Below are 18,833 nucleotides of genomic sequence, written 5' to 3' on the forward strand. Positions count from 1 at the left end.
GTGAGGTACAGTTCAAATGCAAATACAAATAAAATACATGTAACTTTGAACAAAGTCTGACAGCTTGTTCTACTGTTGTTTATTTGCTTGCTCTGGATTTGTTGGGTTTGGTTTGCTTGTTTTTACTCTAGTAAGATGTGATTGAGAGAGGTGTCAATATCATAATCCATATGTTATGCTACAATAAGCCACAAGTAATATCCAAGAAAAAACGTGCAGCCCAATACATGTTTAGATGACTCACAACCAGGCACACATCTTGTACATATCATTTTACACATATGTACACAAACGTGGCATGCATTGTACCTCCTCACACTGAAATGGAGAGAAAACAGGTACTATGCAGAAACAGTGTACTAACGTCGTAGCAAATGATTCTTCAGCTGATACTTCCTCTCCTGCATGGATGGGAGGCATCCTTAGAAAGATCGTCACTTGAAACATGTTGGATGTTACCCCCCCGCCCATATCACTCTCTCTCTCTCTCTCTCTCTCTCTTCATGATGTTTGCACTCGTAGACCCACAAATTGAATAGTGTATTCATATATTCATATTCCTGTATTCATACTGAACAGTAGGGTGGTTTCACTGTTCGCTTACTAATTTACATACATGTATGTGTATTAACAAATTTTCTGTTAAAAATACATGTACTTTGTATTTCATGCAAACATGCCAAATAGAACGACTTTCTATCCTGTGAGTGGTACTAAACATGTCATGACTTTAGACGCATTGTGTGTTTATGTGGCAACGTATGGGTGTCTGTTTTAACAAAATTTAGTTTTTTATAAAAGAAAATTATTGTGGTCCCCACTATTTCATGATGGGGTTCGTCTGTACATTGTTAAAATGCCGATGCCATATAAGATACATATACATGTATCGATGCTAAAGCTTATTAATGCATTTGTTGCACCTGTTGTACAATGATGAGTTCATTTAATTCTCTATTGAGATGTACAATCAGCGCTGCTAGGTCTCTCTAATTCTGCACAAGCCTCCCTGAAACCTGTATTTTTTTTTTTTTTTTTTATCCTTTCAAAAGAAAATACAAAAATCTGTCTGATTTGGGATTTGCTTTTGCCCATACAACACACAAGTGTCTCCATGACAGCTCTTGAATTTCCCTGATTTTGACGAGTGAATGTGAATATATTTTGTAGGGCAACCCAGCGAATTAGAGGCTAGCTTGTTACATCATGTTCAAAACGTGCAAAACTGTGGATGCAAGAGTATCTGCACACATTAAGAACTTAGAAGTTTCAGTTAGAAACAAAGTCTGTCTCTGGAAAAAAAAAGTGTCCTCAGTCTGAGCTGCTATGGCATGGCATGGCTATGGCATGTGAGTTTAAGCACATTATAACATTGTGATAAGGCAATATGTAAAAACTATCATGTGAACAATATAGGTGATGTTATAATCTGAGTCAAACAATCTAAGTCTCATCAGAGGATTTATTCAGGATTCCATTCAAAATACACAATCAAAATAATATAATCATAACGATGTCACATGAAAATGATACAAACATAATCGTGCATTCATTTGGTAATAATTGTTCATTTTTCCTTAATGTTCTTCTGTTTCATATAACATTGTATTTCTATTCTCGTTCTAATTTCTCTCATAAACATATGCTTCACAGAACAGCTTCTCCTATCAATACTGGTTTCATTCCGTTTCAAAATAAGCTTATAAATACTCCAAAATGCTATTGTCAAAACTAAACTATACTGACTCTTGCACTGTATTTTCAACAAGTGTAAGACATTGATATTTGTTACTGATGCATGGTATACATAGAAACAAACCGGCCTTTATGTATACAAAAAAAAAAAAAAAAAAAATATTTGTTAAGTTTGCATTCAATGAAGGCATGAATGATGTCCTCTCTTACATTGCAATTTAGACACAAATCATCATTACTTAAACGCCATTTGAACAGATTGCTTCTCACTGGAAATAAATTATACAACAGTTTCAAATTCTTGTAATTTGTTTTCTTTTATGTATGTGAATTTGCATAATTTATGCATTATCTGGATAATTTGAGCACAACTGATTGTCACATAAACCCAACAAGTAAGATTATTTGGTTATACTTCATCACTTACTGTCTGAAACTTTTGTTCAAAGTAAGTTTTTCATTTTTTTATTGCCCACTGGAAACTATGGTATATTCAGATATTGATATGCAAAATATGCTAATTAGGTAGTATTTGCAAAGAGACAGAATTTAAATTTTATAAACCATTTCCTTTTGATCCAAGAGGTACGCCTATGCATACAAAGTTGGTAGTTTTTATCATAAAACACAGTTCTTGAGCTGTTGAACTGTATAGAAAAACCTCAAAAATCTGTTTCCACTTTATTTTGAATATTTGAATAAAGAGGGCTTACTCACGATTTTGCCTAGTATGCTCATGGGTGAAATAGAACAGGCACCATTCATGTAACAAAACCACTGGATGATCGATAGAGGCGTATATTGCGTGACCCTAGAAGTGCCGTATACGGCACTGGGCCCAAGTACATGTATGTGGACTGATTTCTGTCTCCTTTTCATTTTTCCCCTTTTAGAGAGGCATACAGAGGAACAGATGTACTTAGGGCCTCATTTTGTCATGCAGATGTATTATTCCTCTCTAAGCATGAAATACAATTGAAGAAGTACCCTTTATTTTCCAATCTGCAGTCCCACAGAGTTAAGCTAACAACTAGTAATTACTGTAGGGCGCATTTCTATTTTATAAACCATCGTGTTTCATCAGTGTAGGCCTATCATTCTTGGTGTGCATGGCAGAGCTCAGAGAGCCCCAAGCTTTCCTTCTCCAAGCTTTCCTTCCCCCAGTACCCCCTCTCCCTCTCCCTCCTTTGCTGTCTTAAGCAGTAAAGGAATCTTAATTCCTGAATTCATTTTCTCTCCAAGTCCCCCACTTTTGCCCTCCTCTTTTGGAAATCTTAATTCCACCATTTGTTTCTTGGGGTAGTATGTTAAAGCTCTTTCTGTTTTGTTTTGTTTTAATGTTATAATTACATTGTATAATCATCATCATTGTTATTATTATTATCATCATCATTGTTATCATCATTATCATTATAATACTGTATCTAGGCATACATTTAACGATCGGGACAGAAAGAGAGATCAATGGCGTTTCGCTGAGTGACTACAGAATGAAAAGTAAATGACATTACTTCGTATTTTTTCAGTGTCTCGGGAGAAAAGATGCTTCTGGATGACATTTTCAGGTCTGATACAGAGTTATACCACTCTGCCTCTTTAAAATGGAAAAAATGAAAGGAAGGCAAGAGTTTGCTCCATAGGGGCATGTAATACACTCGTGGTCCAGTTCAATGTCCTCAATGGTTTGTTACCAAACTGACCGCAACTGGGCTCCATGTTGGGCTCCATGGTGTACTGCACCTGTTTGTGTGTGAAATCGCGAGAGTTCACCCTCTTAGTGCTTCTACTGTTTACTCTTTCGTTACAACTGAGCACATATTTTTATGCTGTATACATCTGCTTAGATATACACAGTTGTACAATCACATTTGACATACACAATGTTTTCCTTTACACATGTGTTCATGTACCATGGTCACATGATTTTCATGTACCCAGGGTATTCTAATTCCTAGTTAGTTTATATTGGACTTAGAAAATCTACACGTCTACGTGTTTTAATCATAGACATACTGCTTTTGTTGTCCAAAAATTGAGGTTCATGTCTCGTGTTTATGAAACATTTCTAATACTTAAAAATATACAGTCACATGGTATACTACAGGTACCGTACCTCCTTTAACACAGTCTAGCGGGCGACATATTTTTAGCCTAAAGCAGTCCTTGATTGCCAGTCAATAGAGGGCGCGACGGTGTGGAAGTCTAGTCGACTAAAAATATGTCTAGAAAGAAACCTCAGAATAGAGACGTGGAACCGGGCGTGGCAATACAGTTGCCAGTCTCCAATATCGAAGTTTCATTGGCCGAGCACCAATGTCAATCAAAACACATTGCAGAGCCAAAAGGAATTCTAGTCTACTCTCCTAGGTATAATACAGATTGTCTTTCAGTGAAAATAGAATTCCCCTGTGTCTTTCACATTATTATAGTATTTTGTCATTCTTTCCCATTCATTTTGAGGTATATAACATCTTACCTTACTTAAATAAGAGAATGATAGCAGTCAGTGCAACTACATGCATTTGAAAACATTCACCAGGGTTCTTCACGTGGAAACTACCCTAAAGTTACTGCCGAATGCAAACCTCTCACTGTTGTTGTAAAGTCTACGAGATATTCACTGTGAATGTCGGTTTTTAAAGTGTAATTTATGAGTTTCCCATCGGTAATTTTTATGCCTCCGCCACGAAGTGGTGCCGGAGGCATTATTTTCACTTTGAAATACTTTATATTTTCATATTAAATTTATCAAGACATTTGCTAAACATTAATAAAATCTGCCATCAAGATAACAATCTCTATTGCCAGCACCATCTACATTAAACAGGCATTTCGTGGGTGATCATACACTGTCACAGGAAAACCCGTCCGTGGTACATTTCCTGTGAAAGGGGAAAGAGAGGATCTGCGACACTAAAGGATTCCTGAAAAGCCAAAGGCCAGGGGAAATATGGTGCATTCTTTGCAATCACGAAATTACGAGACGCCAGTCTCACAGAAGGCTTAATGATGGCGGTACAGGTATACTAGTAATTGGAAGTCGATGCTGATTAACATTTTCCACACAAATAATTATGTAGATGAGGACATCTCTTCAATCTGTCCATTCGGAATGCATGCCTATGCAGAAAAATGTGAAGCTAAATTGAATAACACCAACCAGTATGTGGATGATGCACAAAAACGACATGTTAGGAAAGTGGGGCGCAACATGCAAAATCTATGACTGAGTCCAAAGCGCCAGTCAAGATCTGTGTGGCTCAACTGAAGCATCTGGCACCGTTTTCACCAGAAACATCTCGTTTAGAGGAAAGCTATTGTTGATTACATAGATACTTATTTGTTTAGTTCTGTCAGAAATAAACTCTTCCCATCTTTCTTGACAGGATTTTATTATGCCTCTGCAACGAAGTGGTGCTGGAGGCATTGTTTTCGGGTTGTCCATCCTTCCGTCTGTCCGTAATGAATTTTGTGGACAGCATAACTAAAAAACCTTTTGAGGTATCCTAATGAAACTTGGCATGTATGTGTATTAGGGGGTGAAGTTGTGCCTATCAACTTTTGGGTGCACACGCTCAAGGTCAAGGGTCAAAAGGTCAAGGTCAAATGCTTAAAATTTCACTATTTCCCCCATATCTATGCAATGCCTGAAGATATTGTCTTGAAACTTAGTGTATATATGTATTACCCAATTAAAATTATCTGGTGAAAGTTTGGGGTTATGAGGTCAAAGGTCAAAAGGCAAAGTAAAAATGTTAGAATTTCACTTTTTTCTCTGTATCTTGGAAATTGTTCAAGGTATCTTCATGGAACATAGTATATATGCAATATACTGATTGGCAGTGGCTATCTAGGGAATTTGGGGTTCATGGGGTCAAAGGTCAAGGGTAATACTTCAAAATTTTACTATTTCCCTTATATTTATGCAATGCCAGCAGGGTTATTCTTTTTAAAACTTGGTGTATGCATGTATAACCCAATAGAGATTCTCTGGGATTTTTTTTTTTTTGCCAAGGTCAAAGGTCAAAAGGTCAAAGATCAAGTGAAAGTGCTGAACTTACTTCTTTCTCCATGTCTCGGAAGTGGCTCAAGTTATCTTGAAATAGGCTTAGTACATATTTACGTATGTTCTGCCTGACAATGATTCTCTTATGAATCTTAGGGTCAAAGGCCAGATGAAAATAGTAACAATTTACTGTTCAATACAGAAATTGCACTTTTTTTCCATACCTTGAAAATTACTCATGCATAAACTTATGAAAGGGTCAAAGTCAAGTTAAAGTTCTTCAATCCCCAAATACATGCTCTCCTATTCATTCAATTAAACATAGGTCAAGGAGGGTGAACATTCAACACATTTGTGACACACATGTCATTTTATTATTTTGCCAATTTTGTGAAAATGTAATCACATATTGTCCACATGTACTGTAGACCTATTAGGAGAATCATGCATTATGGCGGAGGCATACCAGTCGCCATAGCGACATTTCTAGTTAATACTGTGTTCTTTCATTTTCTTTGTCGAAGGTATTTGAAAGATCGTTAATCCGAAAACGAAATAAAGTTCAAATTCCGAAAATGAAATGAACTTCTTTTAGAAACCGAAGACTGTAATATTTTGTTATTGTTACTCCAAGGTTCCACAATTATATTTTTCTCAATTTACTTAGTTTTGATTATGCAACCTTATTCTCTTTTACAAAAAAAAATGAAATGTTTGTTCTTTTTGAAAAATGAAATGAAATTTGAATTGAATTGAATATCAATAACAAAAGGTATGATATTACGCAGTAAAAATTGAATGAAAACAGGCATATACACCAGAAAAGAGAGAGAGAGAGAGAGAGAGAGAGAGAGAGATGTGGAAAATACATAAACACCCCATGCACTCACTGGCGAACTGAAATACAATGTACAATTGTACAATTTGCAAATATTATTGCATTGTTAATGGAAACATGAACAATTTCTCCCTCTCCGCTGTATGCTCCCATGACATCATTATGAGCCATGCATGACGTATAAATAGAAACAATTATTGCAAGAGGCCACCTAAGGGCTCCCCCCCCCCAAAAAAAAAAAGTCATGCATGCGTGTACTGATGATACCTTTTGAAAGACTACTGTGTACATCCTTGATCATTATCAGCCCCTTCCCACCCTCATATAAGTAATCTACAGGAACGATGATCCCCCCCTTCTCGATAGTCCCGACTTCTCCACAAATGGATATGATTATGTTCCTATGAAAGAACCTTCATTGTGTTATTGACGAGGCTTAATTCAGCTGGGATTCACAAACCTTATTACATTTTTGGATTAATGAATCACTGGAAAACCGGACCTTGTTTCATTTTCAGATTAATGAACCCTCGGAAAATGAAAGCAATTTCATTTTCAGGCAATCACACCTTCGGAATAACAACCCATATCTCATTTTAGATCAACAAACTTTAGGAATTATGAGCCTTATTTCATTTTCGGAATATTTAAAGGGTCTACTCTTTGTGTTATACACACATAACCCTGTTTGAACTCAAATCCTTCACATAAGGGTGACGAAATCAGTTTCATTCAGAATATTGCTATAATACACTTTTTTCCTGTACAGGTTTACCCAACTGCCATACCGCTAGCACCCCTTACCCCTGCACCCTCTCTTTCATCCCTTTATCCATCATCTTCAGTGTTTCCCATTTGTTCCCAATCATCATACCCTAACATACTAGTTCCTCCTCAATCTCAGGCTTCCCCTTCATCTTCCCGTCCTCCTTCACCTTCCTTTCAAACTACATGTATACCATTCGACAATGATCAAACTCATCCAGTTCATCTCCCTGTGTCTGTGTATGTATTTCATATCACTTTTCAGTTGTGTGAGGGGGAGAAGGAATGCCACAAGTACAATAAAACAAGAGACCAGCGGGTCTAGCGCTCACCTGAGTATTGCAAGTTCACCTTTCACGCAGTCACTAATCTAAATTATTCACAGCTCTACCAAAATTTGACCAGGCATTCTCAAGTAGAAGATGAAACTGTACAATAAGGGCCTAAATTTTTTAAGATTCCTTAATTTGGGGGGATAAGGGCCCCCTGGGGCCCTCTGGGTGGGGCATGGTGCCCATTTTGATAAATTGAGATCCTGACCCCCTAGGGATGCTACCTGTCAAGTTTGACGAAAATACATCATGAGGTTTTCAGGAAGAAGATGAAAATGCACAATTCAGGTCCCCATTTGGACCTTCCCAACCAACCCCTGCCCCCAAGAGGGGCATCCCTTGATCTCCTATGAACAAACTTGAAAATACAGTCATTAATGTACTCACTCATATTATTATCTTACCTCTATAACTTCTGATTCTAGAGAAGATTTTTAAAGATTCCTTCATTTTGGGGGTTTGGGCCCCCTGGGGGCCCCCTGGGTGGGGTATGGTGCCCATTTTAAGAAATTGAGATCCTAACCCCCTAGGGATGCTACCTGCCAAGTTTGGTGAAAATGGGTCATGGGGTTCTCAAGAAGAAGATAAAAATGTTCAATTTAGGCCCCATTAGGACCCTTCCTCACCCCCCTCCCCTGGGTCCCAAGGGGGGCACCCCTGATTCTGCCATGAACAAACTTGAAAGTACAGTCATCAATGTACAAACTCATAGTATTAACTTAGCTCTATCACTTCTGGTTCTGGAGAAGAAGATTTTTACAGATTCCTTAATTTTGGGGAGTTTGGGCCCCCTGGGGGCCCCCTGGGTGGGGCATGGTGCCCATTTTAAGAAATTGAGTTCCTAACCCCCTAGGGATGCTACCTGCCAAGTTTGGTGAAAATGGGTCATGGGGTTCTCAAGAAGAAGATGAAAATGTACAATTTAGGCCCCATAAGAACCCTTCCCCACCTCCCTCCCCTGGGTCCCAAGGGGGCTCCCCTGGGTCCCAAGGGGGCACCCCTGATTCTGCCATGAACAAACTTGAAACTACAGTCATCAATGTACAAACTCATAGTATTAACTTAGCTCTATCACTTCTGGTTCTGGAGAAGAAGATTTTTACAGATTCCTTAATTTTGGGGGGTTTGGGCCCCCTGGGGACCCCCTGGGTGGGGCATGGTGCCCATTTTAAGATATTGAGTTCCTAACCCCCTAGGGATGCTACCTGCCAAGTTTGATGAAAATCGGTCTTGGGGTTTTCAAGAAGAAGATGAAAATGTAAAAAGTTTACGCACGACGCACGATGGACGCCGGACGAAGGGCGATCGGAATAGCTCACTTGAGCCTTTGGCTCAGGTGAGCTAACAAGGGATAGAAAGGTAACAAATTTGGTGAGTAAAGTTTTCATTTTGAATCATCAAGGGCGCCATGTAAATCATGCCCTGTCGGAGTCTTTTGAGGTTTTTGTGTTTTGGTGTTGAATTCCCTTTTTTAGCCATGCACTATCTCGACTGTTACTTCATTTTTTGATCGAGACTTAGGTCAGGTGTGGCAAGTCTATGCATCTTTGATATTTTCCTTCATGTACTTCGTTGTTGTTGTTCTTTGAGTTACTTGGTGTGTAAATGCCTCTTTGCAATAGTTGCTGTTGATTTGTCTTTACATATGTCTGCTGTCTACCTTCTCTTGAAATATTTTCTGGTCTGTTTGTATTATTGTCATTCATTTCACTGTTCATTTGGATGTCCCTAACCAGGCCAGGGCGGGGGGAGGGCTGGGAGGCCCCCCTCGACGTTTCAGGCAATACATCCGCAACACAAAAATTTTTTGCTGTGACTTTCATGACTTTTTTTTTTTTTTTCAAATATCTTTTGAAACCAACTTCGCGATGCCCGGGGCATGCGGTTCCAAAGCTATGCCTGATTTTGTACTTGCACGTGGGACCAAAAATTTCCCCTAAACGTGATTTCTTGTACTATAGTGGAAGCTCTCAGTATAAAGAGATCTGATATCACAATATTCCTGATGTGATAGACCATTCCAGGTCCCAGCTCTTTATATTTTACTGTTTTTTAAACCTGATATAGCGAGATTCCTGCCATAATATGGTAATTTCGATGGTTCTAACGACCTCGTTATACCGAGTTAATTTCTACTGTATTTCAATTTCAGAGTTAACAGAATTGTATGATTAACTGTGTCAAATGTGGAAGATAACTCGAGGAGTCAAACAGAACAGTAGTCCTCCTATCATCCATGTCTCTCAATGATCGCAGAAATGTAAACTTGAACACTATGGAGTACGAGGAACAGCATTATTACGGTTTAAAAACTACTTGCTTAACCGCTCACAACATGTAGTGATTGATGGTGTCAAATCGCAGTCTGGTTCCATTCAGTATGGTGTGCCACAGGCATGGGCGTAAATCCCGGGGGGGATGGGGGGGGGATATATCCCCCCCTGAAATGGAGGAGGGGGGGATGGCCTGTACAATCATCCCCCCCCCCCCTGAATTTTGACAAAAAAAATGGAGGAAGCAGAAATGTGATTGTAACAATTTTGACATCATTATTGCATGACGTTTGTACGCCGGCCTTCAGACAGGTAACATAGCTGAACAGTATTCTATCTTGTAGGAAAATGTATACATAATTTTCTCAAGCGCTCGCTCGCTTTGCTCGCTCGCGAAGAAAGTAACATCGACATACAGTCACTGTAAGGTATGGCTCAGACGTTGACAACGTCAAATAGTATAGGTCTACATGTAAACATGCTATGACGCGAGTAACTGGGGACCATCTGCAAAATATGTACGAAAACAAACAAACAAACAAACAAACAATAACAAAAACTATATCGTCATAATTGAACCCCCTCCATTTCCTGATTCATTCCTGAGAAACGACAGTGACAAATCTATCTCGGGGGGGGGGGCAAAGGGGCATTTGCCCCGCCCCTTTGGAAGTGTTTAGGCAGACAAATCATTTATCCCCCAAGCAATTCCCGAGATGAGGACAAATCTCGAACTTTCTTAATGGAAAATTGTCCAAATATCCCCAGAACTATGCACCAGATCGTTGTATTGCAATCATAAGCATGCAAAAGCTCCGCTATACAGGATCCCTTTCGATAAACTTTGCACACTTTTGACATTGACGTATATATCCCTAATTCATCAAAGAGTGTGCAGCAGATCTTTCACTTAACAAAAGCACCCTCATATGCAGAGGCGTCGATCGGGGGGGGGGGGGGATGGTTCTCCCATAAAAGTGGGACAAACAAAAGCGAAAAATATAGCTACAAACGGCAGTTTTTGGAGTGTAAAATATCAAAATTTTAAAGCTCGCTCCCTCCGTTCGCTCGCATTCAACCATAATGCCATTCTCCTGATGTTGCTGCCAGTGACTGACAGCAGTTTTCGGCTGGTGCGCCCCCCTCAATTTCCAAAGCGAAAAATATAGCTACGAACGGCAGTTTTGGGACTGTAAAATGTGAAAATTTTGAAGCTCGCTCGCATTCAATCATTATGCCATTCTCCTGATGTTGCTGCCAGTGATTGACAGCAGTTGCGCCCGGTGCGCCCCCCTTAATTTCCAAAGCGAAAAATATAGCTACGAACGGCAGTTTTGGGACTGTAAAATGTGAAAATTTTGAAGCTCGCTCGCATTTAATCATTATGCCATTCTCCTGATGTTGCTGCCAGTAATTGCCAGCAGTTTTCGCCCGGTGCGCTCCCCTTTATTTCCAAAGTGAAATAATACAGCCACAAATGGCAGTCTTTGGACTGTAAAATGTCAAAATTTTCAAGTTCGCTCGCTCCGCTTGCTCGCATTTAACCGCTATGCCATTCTCCTGATGTTGCTGCCAGTGATTGCCAGCAGTTGCGCCCGGTGCGGCTCCCCTTAATTTTCAAAGCGAAAAAGTATAGCTACAAACGGCAGTTTTTAGACTCTAAAATGTGAAAATTTTCAAGCTCGCTCGCTTCGCTTGCTCGCATTTAATCATTATGCCATTCTCCTGATGTTGCTGCCAGTAATTGCCAGTAGTTTTCGCCCGGTGCGCTCCCCTTTATTTCCAAAGTGAAATAATACAGCCACAAATGGCAGTCTTTGGACTGTAAAATGTCAAAATTTTCAAGCTCGCTCGCTCCGCTCGCTCGCATTTAACCGCTATGCCATTCTCCTGATGTTGCTGCCAGTGATTGCCAGCAGTTGCGCCCGGTGCGGCTCCCCTTAACTTTCAAAGCGAAAAAGTATAGCTACAAACGGCAGTTTTTAGACTCTAAAATGTCAGAATTTTCAAGCTCGCTCGCTCCGCTCGCTCGCATTTAATCGCTATGCCATTCTCCTGATGTTGTTGCCAGTGATTGACAGCAGTTGCGCCCGGTGCGGTCCCCCTTAATTTCCAAAGCGAAAAATATAACTACGAACGGTAGTTTTGGGACTGTAAAATGTGAAAATTTTGAAGCTCACTCGCTTCGCTTGCTCGCATTTAATCATTATGCCATTCTCCTGATGTTGCTGCCAGTAATTGCCAGTAGTTTTCGCCCGGTGCTCTCCCCTTTATTTCCAAAGTGAAATAATACAGCCACAAATGGCAGTCTTTGGACTGTAAAATGTCAAAATTTTCAAGCTCGCTCGCTCCGCTCGCTCGCATTTAACCGCTATGCCATTCTCCTGATGTTGCTGCCAGTGATTGCCAGCAGTTGCGCCCGGTGCGGCTCCCCTTAATTTTCAAAGCGAAAAAGTATAGCTACAAACGGCAGTTTTTAGACTCTAAAATGTCAGAATTTTCAAGCTCGCTCGCTCCGCTCGCTCGCATTTAATCGCTATGCCATTCTCCTGATGTTGCTGCCAGTGACTGACAGCAGTTGCGCCCGGTGCGGTCCCCCTTAATTTCCAAAGCGAAAAATGATTATAACTACGAACGGTAGTTTTTGGACTGTAAAATGTGAAAATTTTGAAGCTCGCTCGCTTCGCTCGCTCGCATTTAATCATTATGCCATTCTCCTGATGTTGCTGCCAGTAATTGCAAGCAGTTTTCGCCCGGTGTGTCCCCCTTAATTTCCAAAGCGAAAAAATACAGCCACAAACGGCAGTCTTTGGACTGTAAAATGTCAAAACTTTCAAGCTCGCTCGCTCCGCTCGCTCGCATTTGACCGCTATGCCATTCTCCTGATGTTGCTGCCAGTGATTGACAACAGTTGCACCCGGTGTGCCCCCCCTTAATTTCCAAAGCGAAAATATAGCTACAAACGGCAGTTTTTTGGACTGTAAAATGTCAACATTTTCAATACAAAAAGATTTATACCCCCCCCCCCCCCCCGTTTGCTTCGCTCCCTCACATAACCGCTCCTCCTATAGGTCAAATCCTGTCTACGCCGGTGATAGGCCCCATTATTTAGTAGGCCTTCACAGTGATGTCGCACAGGCGGAGCAAGAGCTGAAATACCACGATTTAGTCTTTCAATAATATATTGTGAATATTTCATTTTCTTATTTTTCTTTTAAGAAAAGAAAAGAAAATTTTCACCAAAAGTGTGCACCAGATCGCTGAATTTCAGGTCTGAAAATGCAAAATCTTCCTCGTGTGGGAGAGGGATACCCCCCCCCCCCCACACACACCCTCCCCCGTTCGGTCGCTCCGCTCCCTCTCACAGATATTTAAAAAACAAAAAAATGTCTTCATACTTTTAAGGTCTGATTTCCGCCGAAAGTCATCTGATAAGCAAAAAAAAAAAAAGCAACAAGAACAAAAAGTCTTCATATTTTTGCTGCCACTTTCCTCCCACTTTATATTTCATGCAAAAGAGTGGGACATCCGGTCCCTGTAAAGTGTGTGTGTGTGTGTGTGTGTGGGGGGGGGGGGGCACCAAGCTTCTTCCCCCCCCCCCCCCCCAGTCCGGTTATGGGCTTGTAATCGTGGTGATGGTGACCATCCCCCCCACTCCTCAGTACGGATTTACGCCGTTGGCCACAGGGGTCAGTGCTTGGTCCTTTGTTATTTTCAATATATATCAACGATATCATTAACTCATCAAAAATATTTTCATATTCACTATTTGTTGACGACACTAGTTTACTACTCTCTAATAAAAACATTGTTACTCTGATGACGGTTGCAAATGCTGAAATTTAAAAATTATTTGCTTGGTTTTGTTGTAATAAGCTATTGCTAAATGTTCAAAAGACTAAATGTATTGATCTAGAGGTAAAATTATTCCGAATGATATTGATACTTTAAACATCAGGGGACACAATGTTGTCCTTAGCGAACATGTTCAATTCCTTGGAGTTATTGTCGATGAGCATCTGACTTGGAAACCCCATCTAGAATCTGTTTGCGCCAAGGTTTCTCGAAGTGTTGGCGTTATATGTAGATTAAGATATATATTGCCAGAGAGGATTTTAAGAACTTTATACAATAGCATTGTTCTTCCTTACCTGACTTATTATAATGTAACTTAATGTAACTTATAATGTTGCATGGGGCAATACGTTTAAGACCCACATTGATAAATTGAAAGTATTACAAAAGAAAGTAATACATGTAAGGCTTGTCACCAATTCCAACATCCGACAGCCGAGTAAGCCATTATTCCTTCAGTTAAAGTTACTACCAATTGATGAATTAGTATCGTTTCATTGTTTGGTTTTTGTGTTTAAACTTCAGTCTTGTCCACAATTCTGCCAGTTGAAAGGATTATTTGCCCTTAACTCACAGATTCATAATTACAACACACGTCAAAGAAACCTCTTCCATCGTCCTCATGTACAGACTAGTGACTGTTTCCTTGAATTCTTTCTGGACCACTTGTATTAAAGAGTGGAACCAACTACCTGTTGACATTAGGAACAGTACAGCATTTTCTAGGTTCAAAGTTCAGTGTAAAAAATATCTATTAGACAATTTGAAATGAATTTGTTACACTACATGTTAAACATTTATTTGATATTATGTAGATTGGCCAGCCTACTTTAGTTTTGAGTGCTCTGTGTGGTGTGGTTGTGTATGGGGGTGTGAGGGTGTGGGTATGTGTGTGTGTGTTAGTGTGTTTATGGTCTCCTTTTTTATGTAGGTTTATTTGTTGCCATTGTATAATATACATTATGATTGTTCTGATATACATCGTATACTTGCCATGTCGTAGTGTTAGTGTGCGAACTTACGTGGTACCTTGGTCTGCTGTCGGTGGTTTCAGTGACTGATCTGACTGTTCACTCAACTGATTATTATGATTTGGAATGTCACTTTACATCATTGGCGGTTGGCCTTTGTGCTGCTGAGGCCCAACTTATTTGTACCTTGCATAGGGCCCCACTCACAAGCCTTGCTTCTTTCGGGGTCCTAAAAAACCATGTAAATTTTTGTATCAGCGATTTGTGTTATCTTATTTATGTTTGGTTTTTGAATAAAACTGAATTGAATTGAATTGAATTGAAGGAGGGCTTGAGGCATTATGTATTAGGGTTGTCTGTTCATCCATCTGTCTGTCCATACTATTACCATGATCTCAGGAAAGCCAATGGGCACTCCAGGCAGATTTTGTTCATATTTAGCCCAGGGATGCTACATGTACATGAGGTTTAGATTAATGGAATAGTTTGGGGGCAAATATGCCCATGCTCAAAAGTCACAGGTTGCCAAACTTTTACTAAAATTCCAGTTTTCCAGCCATTACTTCAGTTAGAAATGTCTAGAGGTTATGAAATTTGGTAGGTATGATTTATATACGTATTAGAAAGACATTTTCAGGAGGCAAAAGGGTTGGAAAGTAATGGAACCCATTCCTGAAACTGTGACTGTGAGGTTTATTAAAAAGAAAAGGAAGAGTTTAGAACCACTGCTGACTATCTTTTTTAGATTAACACTTTTTACCATAGGAGGCTTGAGAATGATCAAAACTTTTTGTCATGTCATCCTTATCATGATTATAGTTCAGCAAATGTTCCCAATGAAGTTTATATAAAGATTCTTTGATTATTGAACTACATGTAAATATATATATATATATATATATATATATATATATATATATATAATGTGAAGCGGGCTTGGCCTCGTACGTGGTGGGTACTGCATCATTGGTATATGTGAGACGGAAGGAATACTTGCAGTATAGACGTTGCAGTGGTGTTCAGTCTTGCCTTTATTCCCCGAGCTTTCGGCTATTTTATATATATATATATATATATATATATATATATATAAAATATATGAATCGCGTTACTTGATTTGCAGGAAGAGCAGTGTTTGCTGGGAAGAATTTCCATAAAGGTGACTTCCTTCTGTGGTACAAAGGAATTTTATTGGATGCTGCAGAAGGGGAGAAGAGGGAGGAAAGGAAGGAGTCTGTCTTCAGATACTTCTTTAACTGGAAGGGGAAAAAGTGGTGGTAACTATTAATCTCTAAAATATCTCGTAAGAAATTTCAGTTAATACAGCCCGTTTAAAAAGAACCGAGCACTGTATGGAATGTGCATGTGTCACGCAAATCAGAGTCATGGTCATTGTACTGATCGCTCTCATCTCTGCGCTTGATGAACAGCTGTTGCTAGGGGCTGTTAGTATTTTAATGTTATTGCTTGTATGGTGGAAAACTTATCAAGGAAGTAAAACGTAACAAGCAATTTTCTTGTTAAAATGATTTCTAAAAACAATCCGCATGCTCTCTTTTGAAACCTCTGTCATGGATACATTGTCATTGTAGAGCAGGGTTCTTAATTAATTTGTCTTGCGGGCCAGAAATATTTCTGAAATAAAATCGTGGGCCACTGAGTAATAACAGTGTACACAGTAACGTAATTGGGACATCTCTTACCTGAATATTAACTGTTTGGATTCATGGTTGGGTTTCTAAATTGTTTGTGTTAGGGGGCGAAGCGAGCGAGCACAAATGTTGACAATTTATCATATTTTCTTCATTTAATGTGTATTACCATGACAAGACAGAACTAGAAATGTCGCTTTGGCGACTGGTATGCCTCCGCCATAATGCATGATTTTCCCAATAGGTCTTGATAGTACATGTGGACAATGTGTGATTACATTTTCACAAAATTGGCAAAATATTGGAATGACAAGTTTGTCACAAATGTGTTGAATGTTCACCTTCCTTGACGTAGGTTTAATTGGATGAATAGGAGAGCATGTATCTAGGGATTTAAGGACTTTAACTCGACTTTGACCCATTCATACATTTAGGCATTGAGTAATTTTCAAGGTACAGGTGTGGAGAAAAAGTGCAATTTCTGAATTGAATAGTAAATTGTTACCATTTTCATCTGGCCCTTGACCCTAAAATTCATAAGATAATCACTTTCAGGTAGAACATGCATAATATGTACTGAGTTTCAAGATAACTTGAGCCACTTCCGAGATATGGAGGAAAAAGTTAGTTCAGCACTTTCACTTGATCTTTGACCTTTTGACCTTTGAGGCAAAAAAAGAAGAAAAAAAAACTTTCCAGAGAATTTCTATTAGGTTACACATGTATGCATACACCAAGTGTAAAAAAAAAATAACCCTGCTGGCATTGCATGATAGGAGGGAAAAAGTAAAATTTTGAAGTGTTGCACTTGACCTTTGATCCCTGACCTTTGACCCCATGAACCCTACATTCTCTAGATAATCACTTCCAGTCAGTATATGTATATACTATGTTCCATGAAGATACCTTGAACAATTTTCCAAGGTATGGAGAAAAAAAAAGAAGTTTTAATATTTTTACTTGACCTTTTGACCTTTGACCTCATGACCCAAACTTTCACCAGAGAATCTTAATTGGGTAATACATGTATACACTAAGTTTCAAGAAAATATCTTCAGGCATTCAATAGATATGGTGGAAATAGTGAAATTTTATGTATTTGACACTGACCTTTTGACCTTTGACCACATGACCCAAACTTTCACCAGAGAGTCTTAATTGGGTAATACATGTATACACTAAGTTTCAAGAAAATATCTTCAGGCATTCAATAGATATGGTGGAAATAGTGAAATTTTATGTATTTGACCTTGACCTTTTGACCTTTGACCTTGAGCATGTGCACCCAAAAGTTGATAGGCACAACTTCACCCCCTAATACACATACATGCCAAGTTTCATTAGGATACCTCAACAGGTTTTGATAGTTACCTTGTCCACAAAATTCATTACGGACGGACGGAAGGACGGACGGAAGGACGGACGGACGGAAGGACGGACGGACGGACGGACGGACAACCCGAAAACATAATGCCTCCGGCACCACTTCGTGGCGGAGGCATAAAAACAAATTATGAATAGACACCCCACTGCGAGAAATGAACATGATGAAGTGGCGAGTGGCTCAATAATGGTTATTTAAAATTAAAGGATAAGTTCACCTTCATATAATTGTGAATGGAGTGAATGCAGCAATATAATAATAATAATAATAATAATAGTGGCTACTTGTATAGCGCACAGGTCCACTTTACAGTGCTCATGGCGCTTCAAAAATGAAAAAATATATATTTACATGCATATACATATTCAAACATTTCAACAAAGAAGAAAATGGTAAACAAAAGCAAATATATACCAAATAAAGAATACAACATATATCAATTAAAAATACAATATTGATCCAATATTAATGACATACAGCAATTACAGTCCTCAGTATGAAAGGAACAGATAAGTTTTAAGTTTCGATTTGAATGACTCTGTAGATGACAGTTCCCTTAACTGAAGAGGTAACTGATTACACAATTTTGGTCCCATAACGGAAAAAGCACGATCACCATACCCATGTTTTACTCTGGGTGTTTGGAGTAAGAATGCATCTGACGATGAACGTAGCCTTCGTGTCGGATTGTATTTTTGAACAGAATTACTTATGTATATTGGGGAAAAAGAATGAACTGAATGATGTAAACAGAATCTTGAAAATAATCCTTTTTCTACAGGTAACCAATGTAAGGAACGGAGAACTGGTGACATGGAATCAAACTTATTAGTAAAAGTTAACAATCGGGCAGCAGAATTTTGCAACCGTTGAAGTTTTGTGACATCTTTTTTTGAAAGATTACACAACAACGAATTCGAAAAATCCAACTGAGAAGAAATCAAAGCATGAATAAGTATCTCAGCTGCAGATTTAGACAAATATTTCCTTATGAAACTTAAATTACGCAACTGATATCGAACATTCCGCTGAATATGAGTTACATGACTTTGAAATGACATT

The 18,833-nt window shown here is 39.1% G+C and overlaps 1 protein-coding gene across 5 annotated transcripts in view; it reads right to left on the reverse strand.

The window, feature by feature from the left end:
• Positions 1-3,128: 3,128 nt before the first annotated feature.
• Positions 3,129-18,833, reverse strand: part of LOC140236943 (SET domain-containing protein 9-like) — a 58,875-nt gene continuing 43,170 nt past the window's right edge. For 3 of the 5 annotated variants that reach the window (XM_072316887.1, XM_072316888.1, XM_072316883.1), the window contains exon 7: positions 15,837-15,933. The gene's annotated coding sequence lies outside the window, so the exon portion shown is untranslated. Of the gene's footprint in view, positions 3,436-15,836; positions 15,934-18,833 lie in introns of those variants that run through there. The other 2 variants (XM_072316886.1, XM_072316884.1) reach the window with 2 other exon arrangements.

Source organism: Diadema setosum, chromosome 13 (assembly GCF_964275005.1).
Source record: "Diadema setosum chromosome 13, eeDiaSeto1, whole genome shotgun sequence".
NCBI classification, from domain to species: Eukaryota; Metazoa; Echinodermata; class Echinoidea; order Diadematoida; family Diadematidae; genus Diadema; species Diadema setosum.